The 15,731-nt window shown below is 42.4% G+C and overlaps 1 protein-coding gene across 1 annotated transcript in view; it reads right to left on the bottom strand.

Moving 5' to 3' along the window:
* The window catches only part of FBN1 (fibrillin 1), a 242,811-nt gene extending 227,086 nt beyond the window's left edge, over nt 1-15,725 (bottom strand). Inside the window, 1 exon segment of the mRNA XM_014522437.2 lies at nt 15,679-15,725. The gene's annotated coding sequence lies outside the window, so the exon portion shown is untranslated.
* Nucleotides 15,726-15,731: the final 6 nt, after the last annotated feature.

Here is a 15,731-nt window from a genome sequence, read left to right as displayed (position 1 = left end):
GCTCTTCCAGACAACAATACAGGCAACATCCACATCATAGTGTGAAACTACTGCAGTTGTATGTCGAGATGTAATGAAGCAGGGAGTCGATTTGTGAATCTGTCATTACATCTATAGTTATAGAACTCATTCTCTCCATTTTATAGTGTTTCATAATATGAGCTCAGAGGCATGGTCCCTGTGAATTGACAGCAGTTTAGAACTTGCTTCTTTATGCACATAATTGACCTAGGAGAAAGTTGTTTCTGCAAGAGGACACTCCATCAGCCCCAGCATCGCAGCATTCACAAGCTGCCTGATACCTAGAGGTACGTAGAAAAAACATTTAAAGCTGTGTCTATGTCTACATCGCCAAATCTTTTCGAATTGATTTGGAAAGATTAAAGGGTCCTCCAATTCAATTTGGAGATTTGGCCACCGAATAGGGCCGAATCTCCACCGAATTGAATCAGGGACCAAAGCTTCACACAGCCCTAATAGATAGGTCTCAAACAAGGCTATCTCTGTATTCCAGATTTCAACAGCAGACCCTGCCCCTAAAATCCCAAACCCTCTACTAGACCCATGGCCCAAAAGACCTGGCTCCATGGACTGTAAGCCCTGCTCAAAAGCATTTGCCATTAACAGGACACTGGTCTAGATGGCCCTTAGGCCCAACCCAGCTTGGCAGTTCTTATGTTAGATTTCTTCAGCAGCACCCGTTTCAAAGCTGTCAGTTTTCTATATGTATCAGGTACAATTCTGTAAAAGAGGTCTAAGGCACCAAACAGGTACTATTTTCATTTAAATCACTTAAAACTAAAAACCATCAGCCTAATAAATTAATACTTTTCTACTAACCATCACTAATAACATCTAATCTGTTCACTGTGCCACATTTCAGATCTGTAAGTTTTATAACAGTTCAGATTTGATCACCTCAGTGACAAGGTTAAAGAGACTAGATCCAAACTACAATGTGCAGCAAGATATGTCACAATATCCTTCCAATATACCTCAGTAGCATTCCAGCCTGTCTGGGAGCCTGATCCTGCAAGAGCTCCGATTTCCACTGACGTCAATAGGTTTGTTTTTTTTAACGTGAACATTAGTCCACAAAAAATGGACAGAGACAGTTAAATTAATTTCATATTGGAAAAGATATTGGACAGGATAAGTTCTACCTCTGCAACATAAGAGGATCAAGCAGCTTTAGGGCCCATCAGTAAATATAAGAAGTTGGAATTACTTTTTGCCAACATGCCTTAAATTGTATAATTGGTTTTAGTTGTGCAAAATCAAAAAGCCAGAAAATGGTTTGATCACACACCCTGGATATTGATCTGTTTACAGTTTAAACTTGTTTTAAAAGTATTAACAATTCCTGACAGAAAAAAACATGGGAAAAACATTTACATAGTATGTGTGTTGAGGGAAACAGTCATCTCTTGCTGCTTAACTTCCCTTACAGACAAAAAAAACCCCAACCTTGTGGAACTTATCATGACTGTTCCAAGCAGGCAAATGCTACCAGACATCTTTGCTTTGCAGTGTGCTTAACACTAGAAAAATGCCAGAGTACAGGGTACACACTCTCATCCTAAGAAAGATGGGATTAAAGGACTTTTAGTAAAATAAGAGGGACTTGGCTACATATAGAAAAACACCCCTGGATCTCTGTGATGATAGCTGAGAGCCAAATCCTGCTCCTTCCTCTGTGACTTGGAGGTCAAAAGACATAATATCAAAAGAAGCACTTCCTGAATAGTTTAAAGCCTGGGTCTGTGGCAACTGTCTCCATATCCCTAAACACCTAGATCTGGACAGGTACAAGGAGGATCAGCGGCAAACTAAAAGCAAGAGCAGAGGCAGTGGACACAGCACTCAGTTACACTTTGCAAATTTACCAGAAGAGCATCGTAATTACACTGGGAAATAATGGTTCCTTTTTCCTTGCCATCTCCACTCAGCCACCCTGAGCCAAACCCTGGGACTCAGTGCAGGTGCAAGGCTCAGCACTAGCATACTGAATGCAATTTATGCAGAGTTTTCAGTACAGATATAAAAGAGAAGCAAGAGTTAGCTCTTTGGTCAACTGTCCATTATGCCACTACAGTCATTAATGGCCACATGAGGGGCATGCATAACTGCCCAGGGAATTAATTGATCCTGCCCATTGTTTTATGACATTTCATCAGTGCTTAAATTCAATCCTAGCATCAGTTTATTCTGACATCTTTGTTTATCTGACAGCCTGTTATTAATGATGCCTATTACACAGTCCCTGTGTTCACCTCCATTGTGTCATGCCAGCTGTCTCTGCTCTGCACAACCTCCTTCCTGCATCTTTTCTCCACCACTGTTCTTCTCTGGCCCTGCTTTATTGGCCTTTCATCAACCAGTTCCACCCATCAGCTCTACCTCGTAGACTCTCCTCTGCAGGTGTAAGAGGCGTGCCCTGCTTCCTCTGAACAGAACTTGTTCATAGAGTATTTGACTATTGATAGGAGTCAGAAGAGGAAAAACCACCTTGCCACAGCAGACTGGGAAGGGAAGATGCCATGGACAAGCAGAGCAGAGTCCTCCCAATATCAAAGAGTATCTGTCCTCAACCCACCTGCCATATGTGCCAGTCACAGCACATTAGGAGCTAGGGCTGATGATGTTCAACAGCACTCCCTTCTGGGCAGCAGCAAGGGCAAAGGGTTCAACCACAGGGGAAGGCACGTGACATATGCTCTGCTGCTGCCTTCTTCGGGGTTTCTGGCAGGCAAAGGCAACTTTGAAAAACAGGGAGTGCTGCATAGCAGACCTATGGTGAAGTAAGCCCAGGGGATATGCTGAATCAGCACACCCTCCCCTCTACTGCTCTGGCTATGACCCATCAAGGAAATCACAGCCCACTGCTGGGAAAAACACTGTCCATCTGTTGTTCCCACAGGACCATGAGTTGTTAAGCACTGCTGTGAACCTCACCTCAGGAGGAAACTCTCTCAGAAGCCCTGCCATACACAGGCCAAAACCTGGCATGACTAAAGAGCTGACTAAAGCCTAGAGCATGGGTGCTGAATAAACCAGACAGACTCTAGACAGAGTGGGCAGAGGAAGGCTGAAAGAAGAGTAGAGACAGCTTGATCATCTGCATGTTCAAGTATATCTGATATGCCCATAAATGCCACCAGAGGTAGTGAGGGTAAGCTTATGCCCCATTTTCATCCATTTATCACCTAGTCTTTGTGGACAATTCTATGTAGATGGCTACCCCTTTTCAGAAACCACCAGCCTCACACAGTAAATGCTAAAGACCAACTCTTCATACTTTAAACCGAGGAAAAATGTTTGGTTTTTTCATCACTGTTCCTTCGTTATTGCCCAGGTATGATGCTTTTGTGGCAGGGGAGACCCTATGCTCTCTTTATTTCAACAGTTATACAAGTAAAGTATGTGAAACTGCACTTGGCGCTCAGAGCAGACAGCCAGGGCACTCAACCACAGAGTTAGTCTAGTGCTTATTATCCTATAAAGAAGTCGGTAAGTGTCTGCTCTCCCTCCCCACCCCCCAAACCTCCAACATCATGTCCCATTTTTCAGGCAACTACATCCACTTATGACATGCAAGGACCCTCTTATGATTCACTGATTTTCCCCCTGCATTTTGAGTTTGGTGCATCTGCACCATGTTGTGAGAAGCAACACAATAATACTGATCCACTCTGACAGTAAGGACATTACTGCCCCAGATCTAGGCTCAGTTCAGCTGAAGTAATAACCTGAGAAGCAGTTTAGTGGATGTCTTTGGTACTCCAGCAATGAAACTTATTGTTAAGGACCTAACAAATTTGTGAATTTTGTGGATTTCATGGATTCCACAAAATCCGGGATGCCCGCAAAATCTGCAAAAAAAGAAAAGAAAAACTTACAGAAAAGAAAACACTGGCTCTCCAGAGGGAGCCAACAGTCTTCAGTATATTGCAGCAGCCTGGCAGGGCGGGAAGGCGGGGTCTGCCCACTTGAAGGACTGTGGGGAAGATGGCTGCCACTTCCACCTCTCACCACTGATTGGCTGCCTGTCATGTGACCCCCCCACCCCACCCCAACAATCAGTAGTGAGGGGCAGGGCTGCATGATGTACAGGCCTTGCAGCCAATTGGCAGTGAGGGGTGGGGCCACTGGGAACTTCCTAAAAGGCATGGCGGAGCCTCTGCACTCTGCTTGCAAAGCTAGGGGCCGGGGCAGCCCCCGTAAATTGGGTAAGTCCCTACTTATGGTTCAAAATGATATGCAAGCTTTCTTGCAGCAATGATAATTGCTTCTCCTTCCCCCACTCCTCTAGCCCCAGCCCCTATGTGAACTGTGACTGCCAAATTGGGCAACAATACTTGATATTGGGGGAATTTGTTCACAGAATCTTCTCTCATCATTTTACATAGACAGACTCATCTAACCTGACAGCCAAGCATTGTTCTCTCTCAGAGCCAAACAGGGACACATGCTTAGCTATAGTCTCTCATTGTTCTACATGAGAATATTGACAGACTTGACCTCACACCATTTGTGCACCAGTATGGGAAAACTGTTTGTTGGGCCACCCAAGCATGGCCCACAAAAGAAGTGATGGGTCCTGCGTATACTTCAGAAGTGAAAGCTATATATGCACCCGTGGAAGGGGAGAGGATGTAAATGATCCTTCTCTCCCCCTTTGAGGCCGGAAATTACTGTATTTTCAGGGCTGTAGTCAACCCAGTATAGCGCCTGTAGGAGAGAGAGAAAGGGGTGTTTTCAGTGTTGTCAGCATTCACAATGTTATTGGCAACATTGAAATTGTGGCCTGAATTTAAATGCTCTTACACTTTCACATGGAAAACTGAGGAGCTCAAGAATTTTGCCTGATTGAATAGCATTTTTCCTTTTGGATGCAAGAACCTAATAAGAGTAGAGCTTGAGAGTAAGTGCAGCTCAACAGACCTGTCTGCCCCCCAATACACTTTCCATCAAAGTGAGTAAAGGGGAACTAATGGAGGCAAGAGCCCAGGTGAACCCTCCTAGACCTGCAGACAGGCGACAGGGAACAAGTGCTAAAGCCTTTCAGAAAAAAAAGCCAGAGGCAGTAGGGATTGTGGGAGCTAGGAGGGGGAATGGAGAAGAGGGCAGGGCAAGGAACATGTGCAGGGGCTTGGCTATGTCCATGAGTACTGAAGGTTGAATCTTTCAGTGACCATGGATTCTCCCTTGCAGGGGCTAGGAAGGGAAACATATAAAGCCAGAGAGGTCAACCAAAAACAGAATTTAGGGAGAGATTCTCAAATGGTAGTTAGGCACCTAAATGGCACTGAACACCGCAAGGAGCTAGGTGCCAAGCAGCTATAAAATGCTCTTTTTTCAACATCTGGAAGCCTTGTGCTTTGTAGGTCATTCTCACACTGTTTGGAGGATCTGACTCATGATTTCTGAACTCCTGGGATTAGTAATATTGGTCCAGTACATTTTTGGAAGAAGTACATTAACCCCACATCTGTTAGAGAGAAACAGAAGAGGGCTCTTGCTATGGGACCCACTACTTCATCCCACCACACCCTCACCAGCAAATAATGGTGGGATTGTCAGCTCACTGTGTCCAACATTTTTTGCTTTGGAGTTGTCAGCCAAGCCAATATCTTTGAGTCAGGGATGTTCCAATTCTATACAGTTGCAGCCGACTATGAGCCAGCCACAAAGGCACCTGCTTCCCCCTCAACACTCACACATAAGGAGAATTAAATACGCTTAAATTCAATGTGACAGCTATTCTAAGATGCAGTTTTGGTCCCAATAAAGAGGGCAGGAGGAAGGTCTCCGTGACTATGTAAACATTAGATGAATGCATTCCAGGATGCTTCCCCTTTCCCCCAGGGAACAATGTTAAGCCTTCTAGTGACCCAAACTCATCTCACCCCTGGGGTTCAGAATGTCTAGCAGAAACAAGAGTACAGGGCTTGGATTTAGACAGGCTCCTTTTGAATTGCTATTGAAAAATACATTTTAATTCCCTTTGTATATGGGAAGAAGAAAAAATAATATATCCAAGGAGAAAAGTCAGTGTTCCAGAAAGGGAACCAACCAGTTTAGAGCCTCATGACATGATGTAATTACACATCACCAGATAGTCTGATGTTCTCTGGCAAAACACGAGAGGAATGGAAACCTTGAGAAAAGAGAATGAACATGAATAAGAAGTAAACGAAAGAATTGCGGCTTCCTTTTGGTATTTTTGAGGCTTTAATGGTCATAAAGCGTTTTGTAAAATGAGAAGTAGCAAAAAAACAAGAGATTTTCCAGCAAGCCAACATTCTAAATGTTCTTCCAGAGACGGGCTAGATTTCCAGTGAAGCAGGGGAGACGTTGTGTGCAGAGGACATAGGTTTTATTGTAATGAGCTACATGCTACCTTCCAGTGCACAGTGGAGAGAAGAGCGTAACTTATCTGAGCAGCCTTCAAAAAGTCAGTAGAATGAGAGGCAATGGTTTCGTCTACTTCTCATCTCTCTCTATACTCCCCCTCAATACTGAGAAGAACCTTGAGTAGGCATGAAACCTCACAAATCAAGGAATCAAGTGGCAAAACTACGGAAAGAAAAGGACAATCAGAAGAGCAGACATCAGACATAGGATCCCTTCAAACCTGGACATTTTTCCTATCACAAGTCTGACAGGGAATTACTACTGCCTGCTGGATGAGCAGAAGGTCCCCAGATATCAAGAGCTTCATCTTCTAGAAATATCCCCCAAGGCCTATGGAACAAAGGAACAAACAGAGCAAGAATGAAGTGACTGGTTCTCACACGCACCTACTCTCTAAGAAGAATAAGATCCCTTTCTGTCTTGGTGCTGAAGATGAATGTGTGTATAAATTCCTCCCCAATTCCTGGGAATTTCCATGACTGGAAATTCAGAGTGCACAAAGTCCTATAATGCTAGTATCTGGTCTATAAGTTTGTCTAGGCTTCCTGCACTTCTTTCCAAAAGAGACTTTTAGCTTGGTTATATAAACAGCTCAACAGCATTCCAGTTAGGGTCCGACACTGTAGACAATTATGTGCTAATGATCATATGTAGCAAAATGCAGATTTGTCCAAACTGACCCTTAGGAAATCTTTTGTTTCATTTTATGCAGAAGACAAAACAATCAAGAACAAGACAGTCTTTGTGCTAAGTGAGCAGCACTGCTGAATGGCATACTGCAGGGAAGGGATGAATGAACCAGTCTGGTAAACAATGCCTGCAGTTTTATTCAGCAACAGTCACAGTAAATTAAATGGACAGGTAAGGCAAGTCTTGCCAAATCCAAGCTAAATGTCCTTCACACCACCTCCAAAGAGGTTTATGGGGCTCTAGGCTGGCATCAAATTGTCACCATCTTCAACACCTAGTACAGCACCTAACAAGTGTGTGTCAGGTAGCACAGCAGCACACAGTAACTTGCCTGAGAAGCAAGTAGATCCAGGTCAGGTTGAATCTGGTCAGCAGCGTAAGGGTTGTCTCCCACCACACAAAGTAGGGTTGTGCGGCGCTTCGGTTCCCGATTCAATTAGGCCTGATTCAGTGGCCGAATCTCCAAATCCGAATCAAATCAGAGGACCCTTTAATCTCTCCGAAACAAATCGGAACCCTCCAAATCAATTCAGAGAGATCAGAAAAATTCGGAGAGTCGGCCATAGACACACCTTTAAATGTTTTTTCTACATACCTCGAGGTAGCAGGCAGCTCATGAATGCTGCAGTGGTGGGGCAGATGGAGCTTCCCACAGGAGCGTGGGGGGCTTGGCTCCCCAGCACGCTTGGCAGCAGACCCAGAAGTGGACCAGAAGCAGTTCCTGTCCACTTCCAGGTTCACCGCCAAGCATGTGGAGGGCTGCCAAGCACTCCTGTGGGACACCCAATGCGCCCCAGCATCGCAGCATTCACAAGCCATACTGGTACCTTAAGGTATGTAGAAAAAACTTTTAAAGCTGTGTCTATGGCCAAATGAATCAGCATCAAATCTTCAGATTTGGACTTGGCTGAATCAAATCAGGGACAGTGATCCCAATCAACAAATCGAATCACTGTCCCTGATTTAGGCCAAATCAAAATCTGAATCAAATAGGGTCCTCTTCGCACACCCCTAATATGAAGCACCGAAACACTGCTATGTTTTGAGCCCTGGCTAACAACACGGGAAGTCATCTTCTTTCTAAAGCTAAATTATCCCATTTTTGAGAAAAATACTAACAAAGGTGCTGCAACTGTGGCTGCCTTTCCAAATTAGCTTCCTCTGTTGCATCCAAACTCTTCCCTTTGCAAGCTATGCTGTTCTCTGCAAACTACGGGTACAGGATCAGACTGTACTTTGCAGGAGTTATTTTTTCTCTACTGTCACTCCACGTATGTGTGCAGTTTCCAGAAAGGAATGCTATTCGGATACTATTCGCCCATTTTTGCCTGAGCACAATCAGCAACAACTGAACTAAGAGTAGACGGGCACAGGTCAAAAGGATACACTCATATAAGCAAAACTATGCAAGAAAGGAAAACGAAACAATGACCCAAGAACCACCTCACAGATATAGGCATCAAAACCTGCTAACACCCACTGCACATCCACACAAGAAAACGGCCATTTGGCATAAGCAGGTGAAAACAGAAACATGTCCTGTTACATCTCTGGTCTTGTAAAAGAAGAGTAACAGTGTAAGCCCACTTCTACCGTCCATAGAGAGCACTTTCTGATCAACGCCAGAAAACAGTGATTCACCTTGCCGACTACAAGATCAGCAAGTAGCAAATCCACCACATAAACCTCTGCTTGTCTGGCAGACAAAAGGCAATCTAATACTGACACCCTACTGATGACCAACTGTGACACTTTGCAGCCCCTGCTGAGTCATTACTAGGCAGCCTGACATGGTGTCTGTTCCTTAGGCAGCCAGCTAAAAGCTAAGCAGGGGGGAAAAAAACACCCTCACAGTCTGCCCTCCTGATCTTCAACGTGTCCTCTTGGCAAAATGGTGTTCAGTAATCAGGCCAGAAACCCATTTCCTCGGACTGCTCTGAGCCAGTTTTACAATATTTCCAAAACAATTGTGTTTCATACCGTATCTCAAAAGAATTCTGCTATGTTCAGTTTGCTTAGTCTTCTCACTCGACTTGAGTTACAGTGCACTGCTGTCAAATATGAGAAACTGTAAGGGTTGCCTTCAGGTCTCTAGTTTTGTTTTGTTTTTTAAATTGAGGCTTTCTGGATCCACTATCAAATAACAGAAAGGCAACAAGTCAGAAGACATTCATGTTATACCTCAGAGCTCAGTTAAAATCTCTATCATGTGTAAGAGACATAAGAAAAGGACATGATAGGGAGAAGCACGGCTTAGGGGGGTTAATAATGGAATGGAGAGCTTGCTGGTTTAAACTTAACCACTAACAGTATTGACTAGAACTCTTTTATCATACAGGTAGAAAAAAAGATGGGCCTTTGTCCTGTCTTGTGATCCACTCAGGTCCAGGATCACAATTAGGGTCAAGATAATTTGACTTAAAGGAAGCATAGGTTTGAAACCAAATACTTGGAAGTCTACCTGAAGAGGACAAGGCATACATGAATCTGAGGATAAATTTGCTCTTACCCCTAATGACTCTAGAACAAGAATGTAACATATTGGCAGGTAGGTGCAGGGACAGATATGACTGCTGGCTTTTGAGTTGCAGTTGTCTGATAACAGTGGAAACTTTCACTAAATGATTTTTTGTAAAAAAAACCCATTACAAATAAAAACTATGCTCATGGCCTAAATCAATGCAAGGCAGAATAAAGGAATATATTACCAAAAATTAAATATGATGTCTTATTTTCTTAAATGTCAATGCTACAGAAAGCACAGACACTACCTAGTTCCAGACTTTGTGCATGACTACATGGCTTTCTCCTTTGCTCCCCAGTTCTAATCTGTACATTTTCCTGTATCAGAATTGGCATCCCTACAAACTGCACCAGATCCAAAAAGTTCTGTTGGGAGGATGGTAATATGTACATTAAAGACAAAGTCAGTATCTGTCTATCCATTTCACTCTTACCTAAATTAGCCAGGAAAATGTTTAAAAAAAAAAAAAAATCACAACTGCCCACAAAAACAAAGTATAGAACCTGAAACTATTTGTACCTTATTTTATCACATACATCTTCCCCTCCCATCCATCCCACAAAAAACAGCTGCTGGAAATTAAGGTGTATATTATAAGCGGGAAAATATGGTAATAGCAGCTGCCGCTTTTTTTGTGTGTGTGTCTATCACCAGAAGGAAGTAAAAGTAATGCTCCAGTGCTCCACAGGGTGTGGCACAATGAGTATGCTAGGCCCCCTAGCTGCTACTACTCAGTTACTTACTGGTACTTACCAGTATTTTCAAGGAAACATTTTTTTTTTCCTTCTTTGTCTTTCAAAAACAAGGTGTATAACTTATTGTGGGGCATGTTATATCCAAGAAAATACAGTTATTGTTAGAGGCTTTATTCCTTGTATTCCACTGGCACTAGGATTTTGTATCCATCCAACAGGATTCCAAGTTGGCTTTAAAATGTATGATACAGGGAACTGGAATAGAATCTTCTGTGTTTGGAAATTATCTATGTATATGCTGGCACTACCAATTATTTTAATTTAAAAAACTCTAGCAATTTGTTTTTTAATCAGCTAGATTTGAAGAGGATGTTGCTTCCTTCACTGTTTAAAGTATAAATAAGACACACAGTGCCCAACAGCTATCAAACCAAAAGGTCCAGTTTCTCCTGCATTTAATTCTTTTAATTTTTTTCCAATTCAGAAGTCCTCAGCTTTCAGTTTCACGCAGGTCCAGAGTATGACATTCACTGGGTGTGGCATAAGTGGATGGCCAGAGGTGTGTTGGCCAGAAGTGGTAAGAAAAAATGTTTGAGGTTTTTCAGGGTAAACCAATATTTACCGGTACGGTAAGTCTGCTTTTCTTCAGCAGGCTGTTAGTGGTAAATATTGGTTTGAAATGAAAACCAGAAGCCTTAATTATATATTAGAATACTGGAATACAAGACTTTTTTATTTTCTGTGAGCAGTGATGCAAATAAAGGCCAAATCCTGCCCAGTTTATTCAAGTGATTAGTCCCAGTAGAACCAGTGCAAATTACAGCAAACAGAAAGTTATCCATCAAGGATAATCTGCTATAAAACAGTTCTACTCCAAGAGTTTCAGGATCCAACTCAGTACCAACTGTTCTATTCTGCAATACTCAGTGTTTCCAATTAAAAAAAACAAAACAACAGTTCTGGTATGTATTTCACCTAGTCTTAAATCACCAGTAATTTTATGTTCTGGACACCTTGAAGAAACCCTAGTCATTTGAAAATTTCAGCTAATCAGCTATTAATCAAAGTATCACTTTCTACCATCATTCTATTCCGAGGGAAGCAAATAACCATCAAGAGTTTTAATTAGCGACTGTTTCATGTTTTTTTAAGTTTTGAGGTGTCTGTCTCATTTTTAGTTTTGTCTGGAGACAATACTGGAACTCAAATCAGTGCAGAGAGCCTTTCCTCTAATGCCACTTAATCCAAAATGCATCACATCACAAGTGATTTATTTCTGCTTTAAAATTTATTAAGTTTACAAATAATCTAATTAAAAGGCACGCTAATTAGAAATAATATCCCATTCATGGCCTAATCTTTTAACAATTACTTGGGGAAAACTCCAAGTGACAGTGATAGTTTTACTTCTTCAAGGATTACAGGACAAGATTATTACAACATTCACACTCAGCTTGAAAGTTCGTTAGGCTCTATGGGAGGAAAAAGTCTACACAACTGTAAGATACCCATTTTAAAATGGCTATGGTGAGAACCATGCCCAGTATTGCTCAACCTCTGACCCACAGAGCTGTGTCATCTATCCCATGGGTCTCCTCACAGGAGACTGGAAATTTGGTGGCGGGACAGAAGTGGCAGCTTTAACTGCTGCTCCCCTGCTGACAAATTTCCAGAGCCATGGGGAGCCCCACCTGCAAGCTCTGGCCCTGCACCACTCATCTGGCCCGCCAGATAAACTAAGTGCCATTAAGCATACAGGTTTCTAAAGATTTCTGGTCGTCATGTTGCTACATATATTTGGATGAGAAAATGAAAACAAGTTAAATGATACATTGTGAAATAAGAATTACCAGTTTATACTAGTTTTCTGACCGACTAATAGCAATATGATACCAATGTGAGCATTAGAGGAACAGATTCAAATACATCTGACAACAAAAGGGATACAGCTTTTGCTAAAACACCATTTGCCCAACAGCATCATGATTCCATCAATTCTAAATTACATGATCAACAGCAAGCTTGAAGTCTTAAGATCAGACTAATATAAAGAAGCCTTTTATATAAATAGCCTCTACTAGAGGTAGAGACCTCTTAGTCTTTACCTCTTTTCTTTCAGCCAATGTACTGGTATAACAGTGAGGTAAAGATAGTAAAGAAATGAACGACTTTGAACCTGCAATAAAATATATAATTAGCATGAAATAAATTAACAGTAAATCCTAGTTTTATTCACTTTATATATAAAACTAGCATCTACACAGAGAATCCCCATAATATTTTTCCAAGCTAAAAAGCTTTTCAATATTAATTTACAATAACCAAACACTAACAAAATAGCTAAACTCAACTATTTCACTGAGAATCTTTCAAGGGACTCTTGTGTTCACGTACATACAATCTATGTCAGAAAACGCAATTATAAACACCTACTTTTTTCCAACAATCTGAACTACAGAAAAAATGAAAACAAAGTATCCAAGCATCTGCTTATGATTTATACTGTAATGCTCAGATCCAAAGATATTTGTACTTATGGACAATCGAGAAAAAACAATACTTGTGTCTTCTCCCAGTAAAACATTTTAGGAAATTCACTTTAAGTCTATTTAACAATGAATACTCTGTCTAATGTAGCTGAACTTTCTATATATTCATGTTTTTAAAAGATTTCTAACTTAGGCAATTTGGTCACTTAAAGTCAGCCTAAAATAATGAAGTGCAGAAAAGGAACTAATGACCACATAAACTAACAATTAGTTTTGTGTTTAACTGGATAAGACCCTTTGGCAAAATGCTATTAACTTGTTAAGTAAGTATCTGCTTCCCAGAGGACTACATCAAAACTAGTATATTCCGAATAACTGACTAAACCATGGAATGTCTAAACTCGATGTTGCAGTTAACTCTTACATTTTCCTGTTGTTTAAAACAAATGGTAAATTCTTCAAATATAAATTATAAAAGCATTTTGTATATTCACTCACTGTCTCCTTTTTTCACTTGCTTCATGTACGTAGTTGAAATTCCTCTGTTCACATGTACAGATGATCCATATATGAACGGAAGAATTTCAACTACATACATGAAGCAAGTGAAAAAAGAGACAATGAGTGAATATACAAATTGCTATCGTTATCTGCACTTCAGTGTGTGTGTGTGTGTGTGTGTGTGTGTGTGTGTGTGTGTGTGTGTGTGTGTGAGAACTGAAAAACTTCAACTACATACATGAAGTGAAAAAAGGAGACAGGCTATTTTGTTTAGTGTTCACCTACAATCAACACTTGTATTTCAAAGCTGAGGGTGCAAAGCTGACTTCAGCTGTTTGTTTCTGCATCGCTAATTTTCTCAACAACCAAAAAAAAAAAAAGAAAGAAAACAATGGCCATTTTTTGACAAGGCAAAGCTTTTCCTAGAAGGCACACATGCAAATTCTGCAAAGCCACTGAAGAAAGCACACACGTACTGGAAAGCAAAATTTTGCTCAGCATTAGGAATGGCATTTTTGAACTAGATAATTGATTCTGAACCCAAATTACAGAAAATAAATGATCAAAAATGTTATTAAAAGTTGTAAATATTATGACTCTAAAGTCTTTTTTCACTAATTCTTTGAGAACTTTTAAAAGTCAAAATTAACCCTGCAAAGCAATCGGCTATGTTATCTTAAATGGCAGCTTTTGTCAGATCTGATAAGTGCCAAAATCTACACAGTCTAGGCATTTCCCTAATGACAAGACACTGAGATGTAAAACAAGGTGGCCTCAGCCTTCAAAACCAGGCCCTTAAAATGACATGTTTGAGTAACTACTGTGTTTTTGCATGATGGGGCCCAGAAAGCATACTATAACTGAATTACCTCCCCCCTTGAGGAACTGTAAAAACAAGTAGGCTGCACACATACTTACTGATGGTAAATACTGTTATATCCTGGTCATTATATGGGTAAATTGGTATGGGAATGAACTACATGGATCCCTCAGAGAAGAACTGTCAGTGTCCTCATATTAGGCAAATAAGGGAATAAAGAACCCATAGAAAACAATTCTAACTCAGGGGCTGGGGGGGGCCCTCTTTACTATTGGAATTGAACTTTTTTTCTGATTATTAAGGTCTGCGGGGCTGTGCCCATTTGTGACACCTGCCAGCATCTCTGCAGGAAGGTGTATCAGAACTTGCATATACTCCCCTTCCCACCCCATATTTTTGCCGTGAACTAAATCCTACGCAATGATAGGTCAGAAATCTACATTTTTCTCAAGTAACATGTTATGCACCTGTATAATAATGAACTATTATTTTAAGCACCTTGCCCCTTATTAACTCATTTAAGCATACAGTCTTGACATTTTGGAGGGTGCTGTATGAGGATTTTGCAAAACACTGCGCCTTACAGACTGAAATATTTAATAATGAAAAAGCTACTAAAAGCATCCGCTGTGATAATTCACGATGGTTTTACTAAGATACTGATGACATCTTAGTAAAACCACGGTGCACTGAGGATACTGGCAGCTTTCAGGGAAACAGGGCTGTGAAAGTGGCCCCTGCACATACTGTGCGTGTCAGACCACATGAGAACCAAACGAGCAAGGACCATCTGTCAGACATAGGAGATGACATGTTACCAAATGGTCCGGAAGGGTATGACAGACAGTAAGTGCTGTAAAGGACATCTAGGGTCCCCAGGCCCATCCTGCATTTCGTTATGCAAAGCAACGTTAAGTGCAAAGACTGCAGGACAGGCACAAATGTCTTAAGAGGGAGGCTACCCTATCCGCACAAGGGTTATTTCCCTGTTCTGTTTCTATTCCGGAAGCTAAATGACCAAACATTCATATATGATCTTTCATCCACACCGAAATGAACTGCCAGTCATCAAGGAGCAAACTCCCAATACCAGCCGCGGCGTCCGCGGGCGGCTTGGGCACAGCTGAGATGCAGGATGAGCCCCGAAGCCCTGTCCTTACCTAGCCCTACCGCGCTCCGGTGCAGCACGCATGGGACCCAACATCACCGGCTGGTGGCGGTGCCCGGCCACGGGAGACTAACGGAGCCCTGCGGTGCCTGGAGGGGCCGCGCTGGGCTAGCTGTGCCACCGGGGCTCCCAGATAAACCCAGGGCTTCCCAAGAGGAGTCCCTCGCCTGGAAACCGCTCCCGCCCGCCGCCCCGGCCTTCCTGCTCTGGCATTTTTCCACTCGTCAAAACGCAGCCGGGGAAGGCGACGAGCTGGCACTTTCCGGGGGCGCCCGGAGCCCCGCGGCGGGGCCAGCCCGGGACGGGGCTGCTCGCACCGTCCTGCCGCGCGGCGGAATCCCGGGGGAGGAGGGGGCCCGGCCCGGTCCGGTTACCCTTTGAGCGCATCGTGCCCTCCGCCGCCGCCTCCCTGCCCTCGCCGCTTGGC

This window comes from Alligator sinensis, unplaced genomic scaffold, assembly GCF_000455745.1.
Source record: "Alligator sinensis unplaced genomic scaffold, ASM45574v1 scaffold814_1, whole genome shotgun sequence".
Taxonomy (NCBI): domain Eukaryota; kingdom Metazoa; phylum Chordata; order Crocodylia; family Alligatoridae; genus Alligator; species Alligator sinensis.
The sequence above is the reverse complement of the archived record's forward strand: the minus strand, read 5'-3'. Positions and strand labels throughout refer to the sequence as shown.